We start from the raw sequence: 23,749 nt of genomic DNA on the forward strand, positions 1-23,749 counted from the left end.
ATGAGCTTCTCATAATGTCTTTAATACAAAAAAATTGGTTTAAGAGAAGTTCATAACTTTTGTGGAAATCATTTGATCGATACTGTACAACCAATCTTAATACTCGGAGGCCATCCATCATTGGAAGAGAACTTTCTAGTGTAAAATTCATAATTAGGCAAAAAAAGCAAACTTTGTTAGGAGTAAATGCTTTCAGGTTATTTTTCCAAGGAAAAAATATAATTCTACCTACATTTCCTTTCCTTCTGAGTAGTAAAACCTGTGTCTGATCCCATGAAAATCGACAGAGTTATTAAAAATCTACGTCAAGCTAACGGAGTTTTCTTTGCTTAGTTTTAAATGAATGACGAAAATCGAAACTGAGATATTTAGAAAAGTATTCCTTGGTTGGTAACATTTCTCTGTAACTTGGAAAATTTTTATAATGCATTTTGTATTTACTTGGCGACTTTCAGTTAAAAAAAATTATTTTGATAATCCTATTTGAAAACTTCATGAAAGATCGGATACTTAATTTTCAATTCCCCCAATATATCCGCTGCATGATGTGTTATCGCAACAAACTGAGGAAGACATACCGTCTAACATGGGATCCAGCGGCCAAGTGGGAAATTAACCGTTTCAATAAGGACATTCAGAAATTAATTAAACTGCATAGAGACGAGTTATGAACTGATAAATTTCAAAATTTGGAACTTCCAGAGGGCTCTTTTTGGAAATTGGTCAAAAATCTTAAAGCATCCTTTCAGAGTAACTGGCCCCTGCATTTTCTGAACCAAGTAGCGACAGCAAAAAGCGGAACAACTATAGTTCACTCCAAACGATTTGACGAACGATCAAGAGTTTGAAGGCAAAATACTCCTCCAGGTGTGCGATTGACTAAATTCGTCAAATGCACATAATTTAATTAGTTTGACTATTCCCCTTGAAGTGTTGGATATCATCAGAAAACTTAAATTAAAAAGGCTGCTGACTTAGACGGGATCCTTAACGAAGCCATCCGAAATCTGCCCAGAAATATTATATGCAAATTTGCCAGCATTTTGAATGCATGTCTCGCAAACTCATACTTTCCAAACCAATGGAAAGAGGCTAACATCATTATTATACCGGAACCGCGTAAGAGTCATGTAGAACCTGACGGCTATAGACAGATCAGCCTCTTGCCTGGTCTAGGTAAAATGTTTGAACGTGTAATACTGGCAAGAATGAAACTTTACTTCAAGCTCCTACCTTCCGAGTAGTTTGGATTTCGTGAACATCTATCCACTTCAAAACAGCTCGTGAAGACAACAGAGTTCGCAGGGGTAGCCCTGCGCTCCAAAATGAATGTTGCTATTCTCATGCCAGACGTGGCGAAAGACTTCGACCCCGTCTGGCATGAGGGACTCATTGCCAAGCTCATTAATCTCCAATTAGATCGAGAACTGCTCATCCTTTCTTTCATCTCGAATAGAACCTTCAGGACTTCCGTTGAAGACGCTTTATCTTTTTCCAGAAAAATCTTAAGTGGATTGCCCCAGGGTTCGGTAATCGGCCCTGTACTCTATCTGTTTTGCGTAGCACCCTTCGATAGGGTGCAACTTACCAACAATGCAACCCTAGCCTGTTATGCAGATGATACCGTCTTAGCGGTAAAATCAGCCAACGTCAACCACGCCATTGAAATGCTGCAAACCATCATTCCGAGTATTGAACAATGGTGTAGCTATTGGAAAATATGTATTAAGGCAAAAAAATCACAGCTTCTGTTTATTTATTGCACTTTTGCAGGAATGCAATCCAAATTACGTGATACACGCGATTACGATTATCACTCTACATCAAGCGCCCTCTGAGGCAACCACATCAAGACAGTGGGAAAAGAACATGCATTTTTTTGGAAATAAAATTTAAATAGTGACTAATATGTTTTAAAAACCTTCACATTTCATTCAATAATTATTATAGTAAATATTATAGATTTATTTTTATTTTAATCTATTTAGGTTGGGGCATCTCACCAGAAACTGAATTTTCTAGAAATGATTTTACATTTAAATCTTCGCTTCATAAAATACTTTTGTGCATAAAATACTTTTTATGGCACAAGATTTTTTTAAATCCGATATAAAAATTTCTTAAAAGATTTCCCCGTTAGTTAGCATTTCAAAATAACTAATCCATAAATTCTTCCATGATGCATAAGTTATATTTTCCATAAATAGCCTGCTTTATCTTTCATTTATAATAGATATGCTATTTTCACTTACTAAACGCAGCTTATATCTGCTGGAGATGCACGCAGAACACAATGCGAACAGGTTAAAATATTTTCCCAAATTTGGCTTTAATAAACTTTTAATAAAGGAATAAAAGAAAGGTAGTTTTATAATTAATCAACTGTAGTTTTAAAAAATGAAGTAGACATAGATTAAAAATATCAATTTACAGATATATCCAGAGCCGATGCAACCGTGTGGCTACACGGGCGACAGAATTTAGGGGTGAGGAAAATTTTCGAATTTATTAAGGCGTCGGGTGGCAGAATTTAGTAGAAGTTGTAAGAAATTTTGTCTGAAAATCTACCTTAATTGCCTTTAGACAGCGCAAAGGCTTCATGATGCATGTATTGTGTTTTGGATATGGCAACGCCAGTAAGGTAAATGGACAGGAATAAACCTTGAAGCTTGAAACCTGATATGTATGTTCTTTAGCTTTTAATTATGCTGCATTTTGATTTTAAATAATATTTCTTGAACCCTGATCACATAGAACTTTTAGATTTTAATCATTTATTATATATTTTGGCTCGCAACAGCTGCACACGAACAGTCTTTTCGAGATTTCAGAATGCATTTTAGAAGCGGACGCTAACCTTAAATGACGCAGTATCCATGATACGTGCGTTAAAAAATTATTCCCTCATAATGAACAGGATAGGATGATTTACATAAACAAGCACATACTAGATTCAGAATGTTTACGATTGCTTTGCTCTTAGAATATAAATTGATAAGTAAATCGTTAAAGACTGCACCAGGTAAGGGAATAAAACTATTTGTTTGTTGTTATTATGGCAAACGATATCGTTAAATTAGAAGCCGCTAGAAAAATTATGAGACAAGCTATTTCTAAAATAATAACTATTTTATAACCTGAAATTTAAAAGTCATATGGGATAAAAATATGGTAGAGGAAAATTTGTTTTTGCTTTATTCTAAAAAAATGTGAGTTAAACGAAATAAATGAAAAAGTATTGGATTGTTTTAAAAGGGATGAGTCCGAAATAGAAAAAGAATGTATAAATTTAATCAAAGAAAGGTCTGGACGATCAAATTTGGTTACTTCTTCGCACATGAACAAATTCTTGAATCTTGAACCTGTTAGAAGTTCGTCCAGTGTGAAAGCACTAGGAACAATTTACGATTCCTGTGAAATCAATATAAGAAGTTCAAATTGTTTGGGTATTGTGTAGGAAGCTTATGGAGCCTTTTAAGACTACTTATTTTAAAACTTTTACGGGATGATATGGATTTTCAATTTAGTAGAAAACGAAAGGCTAAATAGCGGTATAGACTAACAGGACTTTTCGAATTCATTAAATCAGAAGTTGAGAGTTAGGAAGCTTTTAATTTGATAATAAATTCAAAGAAAAGAGACACAAATTATGGTGGTAAGTAGAATAAAAATAATTATTTAAAACGGGCAAGCATTCCTACTGCTTTGGTCTTAGCCGCAGTGACTAAGCCGTGCTGTTTTTACTGCAATTAAAATACAAATGATTTAGGAAAAGGTGAGGAAACAAATGAGTAAAAACAAATTCTGTTCTGCAGCGGTATTTGATAGCCAGGGATCTTATGTCCTGAGTACACGGTTGTTTCGCCTGTAATCACTGAGGACTTTTTAAGATTTTAGTTGTAAAACTTTTCGGTAGTGTAAAAATTTTAGTGCTGTAATTCTTAAATAAGACTGATTTCCGAATAAAGCCATAAGAAGCAACAAATTAGTACCTTGTACCACAACACTAACGTACATACAAATTTATAATTTTCAATTTCTTTAACTCGAGAAGTATCCACATGTTTTGTAGTGTTTTCAAAATTATTTCCATACAAAATTTCCTAAAAACATCGCAAATTTCGCCTATCTGAAATCTTGGGGGTAAGCCCCCAAGATGTAATAAGTTACATCAATTCTGCTAGACTATCTGATATCCGATAAAGGTTTTAAAGTTAAATTTGAAATGTTACTTTTCAAAACGGACCAGTGATTGGTTGAGGCAGAAAAAAAAATTATATAGCTCCTTTAATATTTGAGAAAAAAATTCTTTTGTGTACATGTTATTGTTTTCCTTCATATTACAACTATTTTCCTATCCTTGTCTATTTTATCCTATCCTTACTGTACTATAAATATCTAAACCACAATTTTTTAAGCTTTCAGTAAAAAGTTATTTAAACCTGCACCTGTTGTATACTTACAGGATGGAATGTTAAGAAACGTTCTTCAACACTAAATCGATTGTTTTTTAAATTAACATTTCATATGCAAACAGAAATTTGCTCCTGATGGCTCACATCAGTTTAACTTCATATAGAATGTTATTTCTTATATTATTACCTATTAATTTAATCGCCTAGTTTTGAATTTTCTCTGCAAGGTAAAGTGGCATCCTTTTTTTATCTCTTAATGCTTACAGACATGACTGGGTTAAGTTTTGCTACCGTTTCTATAAATTAAAAAAAAATTCATTATTTCTTTCAAATAATTTATTACTAGAACCATGCATAACTAAATTCATTATTCAAATAAACCATTTCGTTCATCCAAAAACTAAATTGTATAGATTACTCTTTTAATGACACTGCGCTAGTGTTTAGTTTCATATTTTAATACATTTGCATTCTGGAATGTATGGTTCGGTTAGTTTTTAATCTTTTTAATATATCTGCTTAAAAAGGTAAATTTTGAAAATGAGATTTACAGTTTTCGTTAATTTTTAAATATTTGCTTAAATGATGCCAATCATGAAACCGTCTTGGTTACTTCAGTATTTGTACAGGTCAGTGGATTATTGATATCATTGAATATTTTACAATCGAAAAGAAAATTACGTCTTTCTTAATAGAATATAGTAACTAATCTCGCTACACGTTTTCATGAGTTGACAAAATTCGAGTGAAAAATATATAAGAAAACTTACTCCCGCTTTTGTCTTTAGGGTACACAGTTTCGTTTTGACACTACAAAGTGCCTTTTTCGATTAGTTCTTGCACCTGAGATGGAGATAAATATACTCAGCCAAAGAGCTGGATCGTTAGGAGAGGGGCGAATACGCATGTTTCGTTTGATTCATTTTACTCATTCGAACATGATGATGATACCGATTGAAACGTATCAGAATCTGAATCTATAGAATCTTTAATTCTGATAGCAATTTTGATGTTGATGGAAATGGAAAACCGCTATTATCACTGTTATCAGTAGAAGTACTATCTTGAAAATGTGTGAGCTTCCGAAAAAAGTTGGTAACGTTTTAAATTGCACTTCTTAAATCGTCCTCACGTTTTCGCTTGTTAACGAAGTTTTGATAATCAGACAATTTCTTTTTTAATTCTTTGACCATCTAAATAAAACCATTAAAAGTTGAGAAACGCAAAGTTTTTTTATTTGTCTTATATTAAAAAAAATTGTTCAAGAAAATTACAAATTTTAAGTTTTATAATTACTGTTATGCCAAATTTCATAAAGTATCTGTTGAAATTAGGTTAACTGAAGGAATAGTTAAAGCTATGTAAGTATTTTTAAAGTTTAATAAAGCATTATTATAATTATAATTATTATATAATCCTGAATTCACTTAATAACGTAGCTTATTTTTTAATTATTTTTCACAAGCATTATGTTGGCAAATTAGGACTTACATACATTGGTACGCTCATACGCTCATGATAGCAATGAAAAATTAATAAACCTGTACCGACCACGAAAGCGCTTAAATAAACCTAAAATTTCGCAAGCTTAAACCTAAAAACGTATGACCGAACGGCAAACAGTGCGCTTACCTACAGCCCCTAGACTCTAGGGCCTAGAGGAATAGGAGCAGTGCAATTTCACCACCGGTCGGCATTCGAAGATAATAAAATTACCCTAGAACGGCGCTTCCCTGTTTGAAACCCTTTCAGATATTAAACAGAAAGCAGTCACACTTTCATATTCGAATATTCGAAGTAAAATGTGTAGTTGCATATGTATCATTTAGCTCTAAGACTGTTTCTGAAACTGCTGTTCCTACTGAAAAGAAAAACAAACTGGCTCATTAGCATGTAGTATGCTACTGCAAAAAAAAAAAAAAAAAAAAAAAAAAAAAAAAAAAAAGAATAAGGCCCCCCCCTCAAAAAAAATTGCGGTATGAGACTTTCTGCTGTCCTTACTTTAAAACATACCACAGAATGAAATATTAACTTCATCATTTAACTCTAAGATTTCTTCTGAAACTGCTAATAAAGGTGTATATTTACAAACTTGCACCGTTTACGCTGCAGATACAGATAATACTAGAAGCCACTTAGTAAAATTCTTAATTGATGGGGAGTTACAAAGGTCATTTATTAGATCTCATTTAGCTAAAGAACTAAAATTAAAGACTTTAAGGAAAGAAGGATTATATATTTATTCTTTTGGGGATATCCAAAGTAGGCTAATGGAACATTATGTAGTTTAAATTACCCGTACACAGCCCTGATGATTTAATCGCAATTGAAGCTCTTTTTACAGACACTATTTCTGGAGAAATCATAAAAATTGCCTCGAAAATCATTTTGGAAATATTAAAATCAGAACATTTAAAATTAGCCAGTAATGGTGAGTCAGCTGATATAAAAATATTGCTGCGATCTGATTCATGTTGAGAACTGCAAAGAGGAGAAAAGAAAAGAGTATGTAAGAAATTAATTTGCCCGTTTCCTTCTGTGTTTGGTTTGATCCTTGGTTAATTCTTTGGAAAGTGATCAGTATAGTGCCTCTGTATTTACAACTGGCGCTTCTTCATTGCTTGAAAGAAGATGATACTTCAATTAAGGACAGTTTGAGAAGGTTTTAGACTTTTCATCAGATGGGTTTAGAGTAGAATGAGAATCCTGATGCTGAATATGTCACTGAGAAATTTGAAAAAGAATTGCATTTCAGTAATAGTAGATATGTAGCTCCCGGAAATCACGTACTGAAAAGTTAGGTAATAATTTAGAAAACGCAAAGCGACATCTAGTAACTTTAGTTTATAAACTCAGAAATGATGAATGGCTTAGGAAGAGTTATGATAGCATAATAAACGATCAGTTAAAAAAACGAAATAAGTGAGGATTGCGAAACTGAAAGTTTTGACAGCAGTGAAATATATTACATGCCACATTTTCTAGTGGTAAGGAAAATACATCAAATACTAAGGTCCGTATCGCGTTTGACGCATTAGCAAAATGTAATAATGAGGTATCTCTGAACCATTATTTGATGCCTGGCTCAAATATGATTCCTTCTGTTTTGGACTTAATATTGCGTTTCAGACAACACAAACATGCGTTTTCAGCCGATATTGAAAAGGTCTTTCTCTAGCTCGGAATTTCTGAAATTGACAGATATGTGTTATGGTTTTTATACTTTGATAATAATTACAATTTGAAACATTATAGAATGATTCGCGTTTCTTTCAATGTGCCATGTAGCCCTTTCATTCTGGCCTGCACTATAAAAACACATAAAGAAAATAGCGGTAGAAAACTGGAGCCTATAGCATGATTAAAGATGCTGGAATGAATTTGCGTCAGTTTAATACAAATTCAGAGGAACTCAGAAGGCTTTGGGATGATACTGGAGTGATTAAGACAGAAAATGAACGAAATAACGCCTTAAAAGTGTCAGACACTATTAAACAAACAAATTGAAAATGTACGGTCCTGATAAGTTTTGATCATAATTTGTTGCGGTGTGATCGGAGATTTTTGAATACATCACAATTTCCTCCAGAAAACTGAAGAGCGGCATGCGACTTTTTGACTCCTTAAATGTGGCTCGCTTCGCAATAAGCAGTAGTTTTATTTATTTATGAAACTTATGATTAAAATTAAACGAAAATATCTTCGCGCAACGACAGTTGTTTATATGCATAACTTAATATTCTAATAATTTTATTTAGCGTCAAATAAATTGAAAATGCAGAGAGTCTGTTAAATCGTCGAAATAATAAACGAAAGGGGAAGCATTTCATTTTAGGACTTCATTGCTTTGTAGAAATTGTTTTTAGGATGGATATTAACCATCGATACAACATAAAAGACATACACATTGGGAATACACTGTACCAGTATATTTTACTGTATGACGCACGCTATGGTTGCATACAGTTACAGCTTGCAGTAGGAGAAGGAAACTGTACCTGATAATCGAAGTTTTGTACATTATGAATTAGTCAAATGATTTACGAAAAGGGTTTTAGGTGTATCCTTGTATTTTGATCACTATGGGGAAAATTAAGAGATAGATTTTTATGCAAAACCGTGCATATTTTCAGTAATTACTTTGGAATTTCTCTTCACTGTGAGCTTTCTTTCTCACTCTTACGTTTATTCTTTCCCTTATAAAGTATTTACCCGCCTTCTTAGCATGCCTTCGTGGTGTAGTGTTCAGCATGCTTGGCGCGTATTCGAGAGGTCTGTGGTTCAAGTCCCGAAGAGGGCATTGCTCAATTTTCATGTCTCTTGCTTCGAAATAACCTAATGTCTCTACACTCTAAAAGTGCATATGGATTGAGAGTAAAGAAACATCTGCGGTGCAACTTTTCAAGACACAGCAGAATTATTTAAAAGCCATTTTTATTATTCTGAAGAATTTAGCATCTTTTTTTGAATTCTTTTTATTCCGCCCTTTCAAAGTCATTTGACAGTTATACAGTTATAAACAGATAAAAGCGAGAATTCATGAGAAATACTTGATTTTATAGCCGAAAAAAGTATTTTCAGTGTAAGTAAAGTAGAAAAGTTTAAAAGTTGTACACCATAGCAACATTCTGTTAGGAATTATTCTTTCCCTAAAAGTGCGTGTGGATTCAGAGTAAGAAAACTCTTCGGTGCAACTTCCCAAAATTCAGCAAAATTATTTAAAAGCCATTTTTTTGATATTCTGAAGATTATAGGACATTCTTCGAATTATGTTTATTTCGCCCTTTCAAAATCATTTGCTAGTTGCTTTAAAATCATTTATCGTAGGAACATACAGGAGTTGGACAAAAGTATGGAAACATGTCGCAAAGTGCATGTTTGAAATGAAATGTTTATTCTTACAAATGATGTTGGTGACGTTGATATGTTTACTCACTGATGCCACCTGTTCAACAACATCAAATACGTTAAAAGTTTCATTCGTAATCGAGACAGTGTTCTGTGCAGTTGTGAGTGCATGATGCCGCAGCTAAATGAAGTCGAACGTGGGCAACAAGGTAGCAAAAGTGTTTATTGTTTAAAGAGGCACAGTATGTACTATGAAGGTCAGTTCGTACTTGGCTAGGATTTAGACTACATAGCATTACTTAATGATCAGTTTTATGTATTATGTTTATCAGTTTTAGTTTTAGTTTTCATGTATTACGTATGCATTTTTAAGTGTTACGTATGCAGGTATTAGGGATCAGCTTTCTGTATTTCTGTACTCAGTATCATGTTAGTTTTTCACTTTAATATTCAGTTTTGTACTTATGTATGTATTATTCTGTCTGCAAGTACTACGAAAGAAAATGTAGGTGAATGGTTCAATTTGTAAAACAATTACAGTTTAAGTATGCGCAAATAACTAAATTATGCAGGAATTTGTTATCTTAGTGATAACAGGTATACAATCTTTTAAAAGTTCTTACATAAGAGTCAGGCACATGGAAAGTAATCTGCGTTAAATTATGTTTGGGCGCTAGGATTTTTTTTAATCATTTTTTTAATCTTTTTTTTTTAAAAAAAAAGTTTACTATGTGCAATAATTTAATAGGTTACATCTTTCCTCCATGCAGGATCAACGATTTTACAAAAGCCCCATAAATATATGACAGTTGTGTCAGGATTAGCACCCGCATGTAGACATTTAGCAAGTCCAGAATATACACGGCAGTTAATTTTTTAGGCAGAATCCTCCTATCTTTATCTAACACAAGTTTCTGTCTATTCTAACAGCGATTCTTAACAGTCTTTTGATTGCTTCTTTGCTTAATTTTAAGTAGTTCCTAACAGGATACTCTTTCTCCGTACAACAATATCCAAGCTTACATGTAGACTTTATGAGGCTCTTAGCCGTCTATTCGGCTGCGTTCCCGGAGCAGGGTGGAGTAGAGAGTAGATGGTTTTTGCTAGAAAGATATCACACTGTGAGCTAAGGCCAGGTCAGTGGTCTTCCTTGGTGACGCTCACTCACTCACTGCTATCATCATTAACTGAACTTCCCAAAGTTTTACCGAACGAGTGATACAAAATTCTCTTGCAAAGCATACAGGATCTCTATCCATTCCCAGAAGACTGCAAACTGTTTTGAATGGCAACGGTTATTCTACACCGTATTAGACACTGTAATCTATTTTTATTTCGGTGTTTCTATATTTTTGTGCAGCCCCGTACTTCTGTTATTGCAGAATAACACATATAAGAATGATTTTTTTTTTAAGCGACAACAGTGATTAAAAACAGGCATCATGTTTCAGGACATTATATATTGCAGTAGATACGAGAGTGATGTTCCCGAGTTATATACTATGTTTGCAAACATGATCTGTTTACATCAGTGTTTACTATCAGAATTAAGTTAGAGCTAGAAAACTGTTTACAAAGCTTATGTTTAAGCATTGTTGTATTGTTATGCGGATACTTTAGTAACTCAGTTTTAACGATTCATTATGTGCTGTTACGTATGTTTTTGGTATAATTGATTTGCAGAAATTACAAAGATCTTTAGCTGCAAAAGATCTTTAGCTTTCACATGTATGCTTCATTAATATCCTTTGATATTTTATATGCAAAAAAAAAAAAAATGTTCTGCTTACATAATTGGTTACAGTAACTTCAGCAGCAAAACATCTGCAACATTTACAGACTTATCTTTCTGTTTTTTTTAGCCCAAGGGCGTTAGCCCAGAAGGGCTATTATTTTCGTTTTGGCATTTTGCGTTGGTTCACTATAAATGTCGGTTCACTTTTCAAATTGTTGCCACCAAATATTAGATTTCCTCATAATATTTAAAGAAATTAAATAGTGAAGAATCTGCATGAATATATGTATGCTTCTCGCGCTGCGATAAAATAACGATACCCAGAGACATCAAATTTTCAATAAGTTATCCTCCACTAGAATATGGGGATCTGGAAGCCTAAACTTGGAATTTGTTTTATTATCTATTTCATATTCTGTAAAACCTTAACAAGTTTTTGATTAAGAAACTCAACGATTTCAAAGCGAGCAATGGCAACACTGTACCATAAAGAAAAACATTTTTATCTCCAGCGCGCGAGACTGTGTATTGGAAATTCTAAAGCTATACTCATTTTAAAATTATTTTGAGATATTGTTGTTTAATTGAATTTATTGTAGTACATTATATTATTATACAATGTTTCTTATTTCAAGAGTCAACAGTACTTAAAACGTATAAGTGATATCTACTATGTTTTTTGTTAATATAACTATCACATATGCTTTGACCAAAGCCGCGCTTATATATTTTTCCACTGAGGAAAAGAGGTAAATCTGCGTTCCTATATGCAATCAGATTAACTATATTTATACATATTTACGTTAAAGAAAAGTAAGTGTGTTAAATCAAAATATCATAATTCTTATAGCATAACTATACCATAATTCTTATAGTATTTTTAAATTTTATCTTTATAATTTCAAGAAGTAATGCATGTAATAATATTATAATTTTCAAACACAAACGTTAAAAAAATACCTTTTAATAAATGGCTGATACCATTAAAATAATATTAAATGTATTGCAATAATTTCAAGAATTTCCTTTGTAATTTAATTTTTCTTGCTTTCAACGAAGCAAAATCGGCAATAATTTAATTCATTTTCTGTAGAATTAATACTGGCTAATATACCGCGTAATGCTGACTAATATCAATAGAATACACAGATAAATTTATATATCTATAAATAAGTATTTTCCTTATTAATAAATATAAGTTTGTTGTAACTTACTTCACCCAAATAAATAACAAATGACAAGCTTAAAAATATATTTGACGCAATTTACGAATTCACATACATTTAAACTTTCCTGTATTTCTGAATCTTTCTTAAAAAGCCTAATTTACTTTAGTGATTAGAATTATTGTAACAACGTAATTTTTAAAACTAGGTGTTTTTGATGGAGCTTGTAAGAAAAGAGATAAAGGTGATGTTATGTTTATCTGTTTAATTCAGTATGGGAAAATGTACGATGGTTATTTGCCTAATGGAAAATTAATTTCGTGGAGTACGTTCTAAGGAAAAACTGTTTCGTATTCACATCAAACGAGAAAAATGGATGAAAATGTTCATTCATCCACATATTCACCGCCGGACATTGAACGGGGTTTGAATTGTCGGAGTTCAGCGACCACATTTACTCGGCCACTGGTAGAAAATAAGTGTTTGATTACAATTATTTCCTAACAAGCTTAGTTAATACCGAGTAACAGTGAATTTTTTATAAATTATTTTAAAGTTTGTTTTGCATTGAGGTAAAAATGTCAATGAAGAAAAACTTTTATTTAAATTTTTTTAGTACATATACTTTTTTAGAGCAATGTTTAGTATTACCAGAACTTACCGATATTTAGGATATTCTTTTTTTCTGGGGGGGAAGAGAAAGTTTTCAGTATTGGCAAAAATCAGTATTTTGCGGTATCTAATATTAAAAATTATTTTAATTGATTGGAATAGTTTGCGTTGTTTCCTTCATAACAAATTTCAAAATATTAAACTTTTTTTTATTTCTTTGATGTCAAACAATTCAAGGAAACTTAGGAAATGGTAATATCTCTTTACAATCCTCTCTTGATAAAAATTTAAATTAAGATATCTCTCTGCTTAGTCGTCTAGCAGTAATTGTGGCTATTCCATGATTAATAGTACGAGTAGATGAAACTAATTTTATATTTGAGAGAATTTTAATATACTTGTAGATATAACAGGGTAAGAATTAATTAATAGCAAATTAACCTTAATTAATAGCCAATTTTGTAATCCGAAATATGGAACAAGAAACTAGTGATATGGAATCAAGTTAGGTCTGTTGAAACAACCTGCTGAACAATTTGTGAATTAGGTCTGCTGAAACAGCTGCTTTGCTCACAACGCTCAGTTCGTGGAGTTCGGGAAGATTGAGGAAATATGGCGAAACTAATATGACTCAAAATGAGATTTCTAAAAGTTAAAACTACAATTCAGTTAAAATTCTGCAGTTAAAACTACAATGCAGATTAATGAGAAACAGTACAAAATCACTGTTGCCAGCAGCAAGGCGTTTTCTGGCTCTTTCGGTCAATGTAATACAATTACCATTGATGTAAATCAACGTCAAACCTTGGTTACAATAATTTTTGAAAACTGTATATATTGTACTATGAAATCGCAGGACTTCTGAGCACAAAATAATGTCCTATATGTTTCTGTTAATTCAATTGAATTACTTATGTAATAGAACGGATGCTCCAAAACATTTACATAGAGGCATGATCAACAAGACACTTGAAGCTAGAGCTTAATTTTAAATAACGAAAATCTTTAATTATAACATAACTATTACACATTACATTAACAGAGATAATAATTGCGTTGAAGGAAAATTACCGTTGTTTTTCCGTCTCGAATATCAGTTGCGGTTGAAGTTAGAGATAAGAGCACGCGGGGGGGGGGGGGAGGGCTGACGAGTAAACGAAAGTTACCTAGAGTCGCCACAATTATAATAGTTGTAGAGACATTAGGATTTTTTGGAAGCAAGAGAGATAAAAAATTAGCAACGCCTTCGCCGGGAATCAAATCACGGACCTCTGAAATACCGGCTCAGTGTGCTAACCTCTATACCACGAAGGCACGCTAGGAAGGCGAGAGAAATACCTTTTATACTCCTCGTTTTAACAGGCGACTGGGGTTTCTAGGGGACCCAATCTCCAAATCCTGGGTGTGGAGAGTCATCATCCAGCACCCTTTTAGTTCGGGCGCCACTGTAGAGACATTAGTATTTTTTGGAGGCAGGCAAGAGGAAAAATTAGCAAACGCCTTCGCTGGGAATCGAACCACCGACCTCTGGAATACCGGCCCAGCGTTCAGAACCACTGCACCACGAAGGCACGCTAGGAAGGCGGGAGAAATACCTTATATAGTAATAAAAAAAACTTTAACTCCTTTCTTTGATCGTTGAACTCTGGCAGTTGGGTCCGGGATTAGAATCCTGGCGAACGGACTAGCTGCAGAGGCGTTTTCGTGGCTTTCCTGATGTGTAACGTGTATACGAGCCAGTTTACCTTACAAAGTCCTCCACGACCACGTCCTTACAAAGTCCATACGAGGGCTATCTGTCTATCCTTCCCGTTAGGCAGATAGCCCTCGTATGCTTTGCCGTAATCAACTAAACCAAATCTTTCCTGGAATTAAATCGTGCAATGAAAATGCGTATGAAAGAAGCTAGACTGCAGAAAAGTAGTAAAGAAGTCAATTAACTTATATTTAAATGATTTTGCTGCTGTTACGTTGACAATAAGCTGTGTCAAAGGGATAACAAAATTTTATTATTTTAAGTATATTTTGGAATTGATACTTTTTACTGTGTTTCAAATTTAATAACATTAATTTCTTTAATAACATTAATTTCTTTTCTAAAATGAGTTTCTAATGGTTCATACAGTTTGGCACCCTTTATAATTTTTTACCCGAGTCAAGTGCAGTTCTTGCCACGACTGTCCTTGAGCAAATGAAAAATATTGCTACTCTATTTCATCATGAAGAGTCGTGTGATAAACTTTTACTTAAAATGGCATATTTACTTTCTCAGAAACGAAATGTAAAATCATTCTTCAAATATGCTGTAAGTTTAATACTTTATTTTTAATTTTACAGGACTTTTTTTCTATATACGTTTCTAAACGTATATAGGAAAAAAGTGAACCAAAAAAAAAAAAAAAAAAAAGTGTATATAGAAAAAAAGTTTCTTTGTGAACAGTAGATTAGAAATATAATTTGTTTTATAACATAGATTAAAATATTTAATTATTGTCAAATGTTACAAATGTTACACTTACAAATGTTAATGTCATAATTATGCCTAAGGCTTACTCATTATTAAACATTTTAATATGTTTCCAGAGAAAAATTAAGTGTTTTCGTGTTTCAGGAGAAAATGTATACCCTTATAAATAAGTATTTATTATTATTTTCATAGATATCTTATATTACTCTCACACGCAAACTGCATTTCCAATGCAGAAACGATTTAATAAAAATTAGAAGAAAATTTATCAGACAAGTATTTAGATGGGTCTGAGATTAAAATATTCACTGAAATGTCATATAGTAAAAATAGAAATGACACATTATCTCCGTATGATATCTTTTGCAAATAAGAAAGAATATCTGTCTGGAATATGCTGAAAAGAATACTCCAGAAAAGAATATGCTGTCTGGAAAGCATTATTAAAATTAGTTTGTTTCCTGGTTGCTAGCTTGTCTATCTATAAACAAACCAGTAGCATCAATAAAATGTGTTTCTAAATGTGGCAAATATTTCACTGAGCTAATTCTCGAAAACAGTGAACATTTTATTTTACAAACACGACAGGAAAGGCTAGTTTGATTCCACTTTTCAGTAAGTTCCTTTAGTGCAATTTATTCTTTGCCTTTTAAATTTTGATCGGTGCCACGGTATCACGTCAAGTGATACATGGACGATCTATTGACTGATGATTGTTGCAAGGTATATTTAAATTTTATAACAGTTATTTTAATTTGGAAAGCCTTTCCTATCAGTTCTTATTTTCCACTTACAACTCTCTACCAGAATGAGTTTTTAGAATCGCCTTGAATGCAAATGAGTTAGAAGAAGTATTTAAGAAGGGTTCAACAACGTTATAGAGTGCTAGGAATCCTTAATAGCTCGTGTTGCCTTCGTGTTAAGTATCTCTTGAAGCTGTTACGCTAGGCCGTATTATGTGTCTTTTGATATTCGCCGGCTAGTTTAAATTAAGGGCCAACTACTTTAGATACTTGAGTTTAGCTTCGGATAAGTCTCCTCTAGTTAGTTATAACTTAGTTTCTTATTTCTTATTCTAAGTTAAAGCCCGAGTAGAGACTGTTTGTAAGCCCGAGAAGGGGCTGACTGTTATTATTATTTGAGTGAAATAAAGGGTATTTAACCCTTCTCGAGTCTACGTCTTAGTTGTTCTGAACTGAAAGTCGCTACACGGTACACGGTTCATTCGACGTTCATCTCATACAAAAGGAGCGACGAAACCTACATTATCAGTAGTAATAAATTTTCATTACATCCTGTTTCCAAAATAAAAATTTGAATGAAAAAAATTGCTGTGCCAGATAAAATGAATGCTTTGTAATAACTTTCTCTTATACATTCGCCTCACCAGATTTTATACGGTTATAATTTTCAAATTATCACTTTCCCAACCAGTGCCCGAGCAATTAAAAACTGCTAAATACTGGTAGTTTGTCCTGAGTTTGATTCCAAAATAAAGAACTGGCTGCATGGTTGGTTTTTGTGGATTTTCTCATGTGAAAAGTGAATAGAGTTAGTTTCTTTCAGAAAGTCCTTCTCGAAGGCATTCCTACGCTTAGCTAGAAAGCCCTTGTGTGCTTTTAATCAGTACTCTTAATGATTATGCACATAATGATTATGCGAATATTCATTTACAACTTTTAAAGCCTGGAAAAACGCATGCCTGCGATGTTATCGTCATGCGATGATTTTTAAGATCTTTATTTTTTACCACGATATCTTCGACTGCAATGTTAACCGCTTTATTTTCGACGATATTTTGTGCCGTGATGTTTTAGAACTGCAATAATTTTTGCCTTTGCTTTCTTTTCTCCCACGATGTTTTGTTCAACGGCGTTTTGGTTTTGCGTTGTTTTCTCTTCGACGTTTTCCTCTGCGATATTTTTGCCGTAAGATTTTCGGCTGACGCCCTTCTAACCTGTACAGTAGGCTCGTTAAACGAATTACGGCGAAGGAATTTTTCTGGCGAAACTTTCTGTTTATTTTGTGACTTCGTAACGTTATATGGCATAAATGAATACTTGCATTTTGTTTGTCTGTGTTGAGTATGCTGCGTTAACCAGTTGAGTTGTAGCCCACTCGTATATGACATTACATTACTTAACTTGCATAGTATTTTGAAACGCAAGTGGGGAAAATAACTGTAACAAGTGTAAGAGATGTAATTAAGTCTGAAATACTTAATTTCATTACCAGAAAATCTTTCTTAAACGAGGTAATCGCATTGCTTTAAGCAAATATGGTAAATAATAGGAGTAATTATAATTCCTTTATCAATTAGCATAAATTTCGGATAAGAATTACAACCTAAATTAGAGACTAAAATCCTGAAAGTTAATCAAAATCAAATAATTAAATTCCTGTTTCTGTCTAAAGGATTGATTGAGATATACTTCTTACGAAACAATACGTAAAGTTTTTGAACAGCGTTCCATCTATTCACATCGCTATGCAATTTGCGATAGCTGGCGATCGCTTCGTTAAGATTTCGATGGAGTCGAAATTTCATTCCGTATCAGGATCTGTATAAAAAAAAATTGCTAAGCATACGTAACTGCTTAAAAAAATTGCTAAGCATACGTAAATTAGATTTTTCGAGGAAATTAGCTTACCAGTGTCTGATGTGGTTTTAGTATGTAATTAAATCATCACAAAATCCCAGAATAACGTTTTCTAAGAACAAAACTGACCTCGCGTTTTAGCGCGTCGACTCTCGTTTTTGTTAACATAAATTTAAGAAAATGGGAATTTTACGATTTATTAAAATCTCGTGCGATGATATTTAAAATCTGAATCTAATAAAGTAATCCTTAAAATTAACTGTGGCTCAGAATGAACAATTTTTGAATGTATTGTGGAAATATATTGATTATATATCGTTGAAGTCTCGTACATATAGTAATAATCTATATCAAGATTGTCATATTTAAAGAAAATTTGTATATTTTAATGGTTACACTTATATATTTAATTAAACTTATATATTTAATTTATATATTTTAATGGCTACCATTATTATATATTTTAATGGTTACACATCGGTGTCAAAAATGTTACGTAACATTAAAAATATCCCTTCAACTGATTAATCATTCTGGTGAAATGGGAAATAAAACATTTCATGCATTCGCATAAGCTGATTATAGAGCATACTGAATTCGCGTTAAGTCGAGTTTTCCTGTACTTCGCGCAAAGCTTTTCTGTAAGATAATCGAAACCTGATATAAAAGAGAAATCGTACAGAAGAAACCAGAGAGAAGATCTATAATTTTCTGAATTGATTTACATTAATTAATAATTTGGAATGCTAAAATTTTTTAAACTAACATTAGTGATGACAAATTGCACCTTAATATCGGAATATTATAATAAAATCCCGAACATTGACACAAACTTAAAATAATTTTTTCCCTTGGATTTCTATTGAATGAGATGCATTAATTAAAGATGTGATGATGATCCGATATTATAAGAAGGGGGGATGTCACGTTAAACTTAAGCATCGTTGTCGTCAGAGATCTAAAAGAGAAAAGTGAGTAAAGTGTCTAATCTTCAAATAAATTCATCTGGAAAAAAAAAAAAAAAAATAAGTGCTAAGAAAGAATAGTTATTATACATAGTATTAGAAAGTTTTCTGGAAATAAATATATCTGGAAGAAATTGATCTCTAAAAACGAAATGCATTCTCTGGAACTAAATATACGCATTTTTTGGACATAATGAGTTAGTGAAGCATATGATTATTTATTCGTAAAAGTTTTTTAGTGTTAATTAAAAACGCAGCTGCCAGCTTCATTCATTTAACAGGTATTGATTTCTAAAATCATCTGACACTCAAAATCCCCATCAATTTAACCTTTTTGTGATAAAGCAATCCTAGACTGAAAAAAAAAATGCTATTAAAATGCTGTTGGCTTTTATTGTTTTTACAATGCTGTTTGTGCATGATTAATTTGCGCTCGTGTTCTATCCGTTAAGGTTTTTTCGTAGACTGCTGCCGTGAACGCTGATATCTAATTTGCATGTTGGTTTGGTTTTGGTTTTATTAGATTACGGCAAAGCACTCGAGGGCTATCTCTCTTAAGGGAGGGATGCCTTCGTGGAGGACTTTCTAAGGGAAAATGGCTCGTATACAGGTTACACATGGGGAAAACCACGAAAAGGTCCATGCAGCCAGCCCGGACGCGAGATTCGAACCTCGGACCGAACTACCAGTGTTCAGCGACGTTACCGCTCGGCCGCTGATGGGCCAATTTGCATGTTGAATGAATTAAAAAAAAAAAACTGAAGAGAATTCACTATAAGAGAGACATAAGAAAAAAATAATTACAGTTTTAAGAAAAAGTAAAGAATCATTGAGTTAGAAAAGTACAATTAGTTTCATACGGTCAAAAATGCAATAAAAGGTTTTGCTTGCAAAATCACATTTTATGAAATATATTTATCAATATAATTTCTATTAATTTTGCATTAAAGCATGCTCGTAACAAGATTTAAAAAAATCTTTATTCAGTTCACATTAATAAACTTCCCAGACTATCATTTCACAGTTTTTTATGATCAATAATATATTTATTTAAATGTATGCTAATACATTCCGTGATGCTTAAAATAATACAATTATTTAAAAAGGGCGGTTTTACGTTAACTACCAAGATTGTTGTAAAAATTGAACTAAGTACATCTGGAAACAATAACTAGAAAGTTATATTGTCTGCTTTTACTGCTACAACTGATTTCACATTTCTTTTATGCTTTTAGGATGTTTGCTGTGCTTGTAATAGTCACATTTGCATGTTATCCTGAAAACGTTTCAGGCTACTATTTCTCTAATGATAAATTTAAGTCAATATTTTTTCAGGTATGGGAGAGGCTTCTAATCTGTCCTGTTCAAAAGAGAAGAACAAAAAAAAATTCCATTGAAATATACATAGAGATATAATTTTTTTTAAATTGCAGTAAAGCAATGTTTTTCTGCGCTGTTTCATAGGTTATGCTTATTGTGGGAGAAATATTTCAGCTTCATACGTTTACCTCTAACACTTTTGTTAATAGCCCCAAAAAACTGTTTTTAATTTTTGCAGATAGCGGTAATTTTATCTTATAATAATGTAAGGACTTTTTGTTAATTTACCAATCATTATTATTTGAACCTTTACTATAACTTTTTCCGACAGTCCTGATCAGAATTCAAATTAATTCTTAAAGTATTTAAGCAGAGGGTTTGAATGTTTAAGAGCTAGAGTTTTTGGCAGCCTCGCTTGCAGCCTACATCCCATCGCAGTCGCTGCCAAACATTACTCTGGCTTTAGCCATTTTGTTAACCGACGTTTAATACCCTACAATTAAATAATCAGCTTAAGTAAACAATTTTGTATAGTCTTTGACTATGTTACTTAACTTTGAATTTTAGATTATGTTATTTTAAATATCCGCAAAAGGTGCAGCTTTGTGTTGTAAACATAAGTGGTGCCTTCTGTTAAATTAAAAAAGTTAAAAGAACGTTATTTTAACCTTCGTAAGACTTTGTAATCTTAATTCAGGCTAGGCCGATAAATCGCTTGTCAATTTAGTAGAGTCTGAAGGACATTGGTTTAAGCGTCTATACAAGTAAAACTCTAAAATGACACAAATAATTATCACAAGGCTTAGTATGATACTTTTGTAGGAAGTTGCATTTAATGCAAGTCATTTAATACTTTTTGCAGTTTATATTATCAAGTCGGAAAACGTTTTACAAAATAAATGACTGCTATGCGTAAGGAGAGGAACTCTATTCATTAATATGAAAGAAGCGAAAGATTCTTTTTTTCAATGATCTGATGACTGCATCGATGAAGCCATAAAAATAGGGAGGAATAACTAATTTGTCTCTATATTACAACAAACTGGAATGCTTACTGCAAATGCGCATATACGATCAGATGTTCAAGAGAAGTTACATCACCTTCACACCTAGTACACATCTTCACACACAGTACTAGTCCCGGACTAAAGATTTGAATGCATATTAAGAAAATATACAGTGTTTTGACATTCGCGACTTGGTAGCAATCTTGTTCTTACTTTGTAATGACTTGATACCCTACGTTTTAGCGAATTATTGCTACAGATTCAGCAGTCAAAGTAGGCTAAATAAATGCGTAAAATTCAAATAATTTAAGATAAGATCATCTAAGATAAGATAAGATCACTTATCTTAGATGAGAATTGCAGAGGGACAATGCAAATTCAATATGTTTCGTAAACTGTTAAATTTCGAAATGCTATAGAAGAAACAGCAATCCATAATGTAGACAAAGTATGACAATTTAAACACATATCGTTTTCACTTGTATTTACCTTCATTTGGAGTTTACATACAAACAAACTATTCCCCCGCAACCATTTAAAATTACGACAGAACTTAAATAAGCTTTAAGAAATGCCTACTCGGCTCTCAGGTTATTTAGTTATACTGAAGTATCTTCAGTTTTAAATCAAACTCCTTCACTACCAGTGTGAAGAATTTGTAGTTGTTGCAGCTTAATTTCCCTTACCTTACATAAGGGAGACAAGGATACGAGGAAAGATATTTTTAGTTATACATAATCAAGTCGCTAAAGAATGAAACGTTTTATTTTAAGTCACATGACAAATCATCGTCATTTTCTATCACCTTTATCTATTTGGAAATAAGGCATGCTAACAAAACGAAGGCGGTTTAGAAACCAAATACAGTTCATTACTGTTTTTGTATTTAACAGCCTCATTTATTCGGAAGTGTTTTGTAGCTAAGGAATTGCTGCAAAAGTTGAAACAATAGTAATAACACAGTACTAGTCCTGGACTAAAGTAGAGCAAGACCTCACAAGCAAGTAAGCCCTTGATTTTCTGCGATGTACTTCGTGGGTGGTATGCAAGCTTTCATATCGTGCAGCAGTAAAGTAACTGCAACTTTTTCTTGTAAACGAGTGAGTTGAGAGCGATAGATTTCACACAGAGGTTACTGTCTTTTCAGGATTAAGTTGCTCATAATGAACTGAACCTCGCCATCGCCATCAAATGCCCAATAGCACCACATTTCTCATGCGGATAGCGGTAATGTCTTTGTGGTTGTCTTCAGCGTATCTTCGGGTGCTAACTATTAGCCTTTCCTCAAAGGATTTTGAAACAACGCTCACGCTCCACTCCTTGCAATGAATTTAGTCCAAAAAAGAATCCTTCTGGTGTCGAGGTAAAAGAGAGGTATAAATACTAACACTTGGAATTTTTTGGCCCTCCGTGAAAACATACGAAACCTATTTTACAGCCTTCTTTTTCTCCTCTGTCGCATGAAAATATCGGAAAACAACATTAAGTGATTTATGGATTGTTTCTACTATAACTTGAAGTTGCACTTGGTCGACATGGAAAGGTATAATCCGAACCTTGGACCATCTTAAACAGAATAGAAATCTTCCCTTTGAAAATTTTTAAATAATCTCTACCATATCCTTACACTCATTGCATTAAGATACACTTCGATAACACTATTTACTACAGGTTTTGCCATGTTTTTCGTCGGAATTCGTAGAATATGTATTGGCATATATGTTCATCATAAAATAGAAAAACATTCGCCATTATAAAGCTACTACCTCTGCCACTGCAGTTTGACTGTGCAGTTGTATCTCGTATCCATGGTTTCACTTATCTTAGATGAGAATTGCAGAGGGACAATGCAAATTCAGTATGTTTCGTAAACTGTTAAATTTCGAAATGCTATAGAAGAGACAGCAATCCATAATGTAGACAAAGTATGACAATTTAAACACATATCGTTTTCACTTGTATCTGCAAGATGAGTTATGATCAATGTAATTTAGTATGGGAATGTAAATGTTCTTGCAGAACTCTGGGTGCATTCTCAGATTAAAGGAAATTTCTCAAACTCTGAGCTTGATTGTTTCTTTGAACACCCCAGTTTGATGGTCGTAAATATTTTGGTACAGCATTTCGGCAACTATTGATTACAGGGTATTTGACTCATCTTTGTTTTCGCATCAATACTTCTGTCAAAACTTTCTTCCATTCTTGCTTTTAGTGTATAACCTATTCTGTCTAGTAACGGGTTATTGCAGATTTCTTGCTTTTTAAAGTTCCATTTACTATAATATCGCCTGAAACATTAGAAAATCTGCAAGCACGTGGAAGCCACAGGTGCGTTATCATTGCCACAAAACTGAGTAATTCTTATTTCTAACATCCTTCAAAACAATACGTAATGATGCACAGTATAAGAAATACATTTCTTTATTTCTCACTTGTCTTTTGCAGATTAGTTAAAAGGGCGGAATCCTTTATTTTCATACGAGAGAAATTATATTCTCGTGTACACCAAAACTTATATTATTTTATTTATCAATACAGTTTATAACAAAATTACTGGGTACAGAATATTCATAATTGCATTATTTAATGGTGATAATGACTTACTTGAATAATT

General features: G+C 32.9%; 1 protein-coding gene across 1 annotated transcript in view; it reads right to left on the bottom strand.

Annotated features, from left to right (window-relative positions):
• Nucleotides 1–23,749, bottom strand: part of LOC118183807 (paired mesoderm homeobox protein 2-like) — a 56,522-nt gene that overhangs the window by 25,962 nt on the left and 6,811 nt on the right. The window lies entirely within an intron of this gene.

This window comes from Stegodyphus dumicola, chromosome X1 (assembly GCF_044657685.1).
Source record: "Stegodyphus dumicola isolate Sdum_Otavi_A_Nest chromosome X1, ASM4465768v1".
NCBI lineage: Eukaryota > Metazoa > Arthropoda > Arachnida > Araneae > Eresidae > Stegodyphus > Stegodyphus dumicola.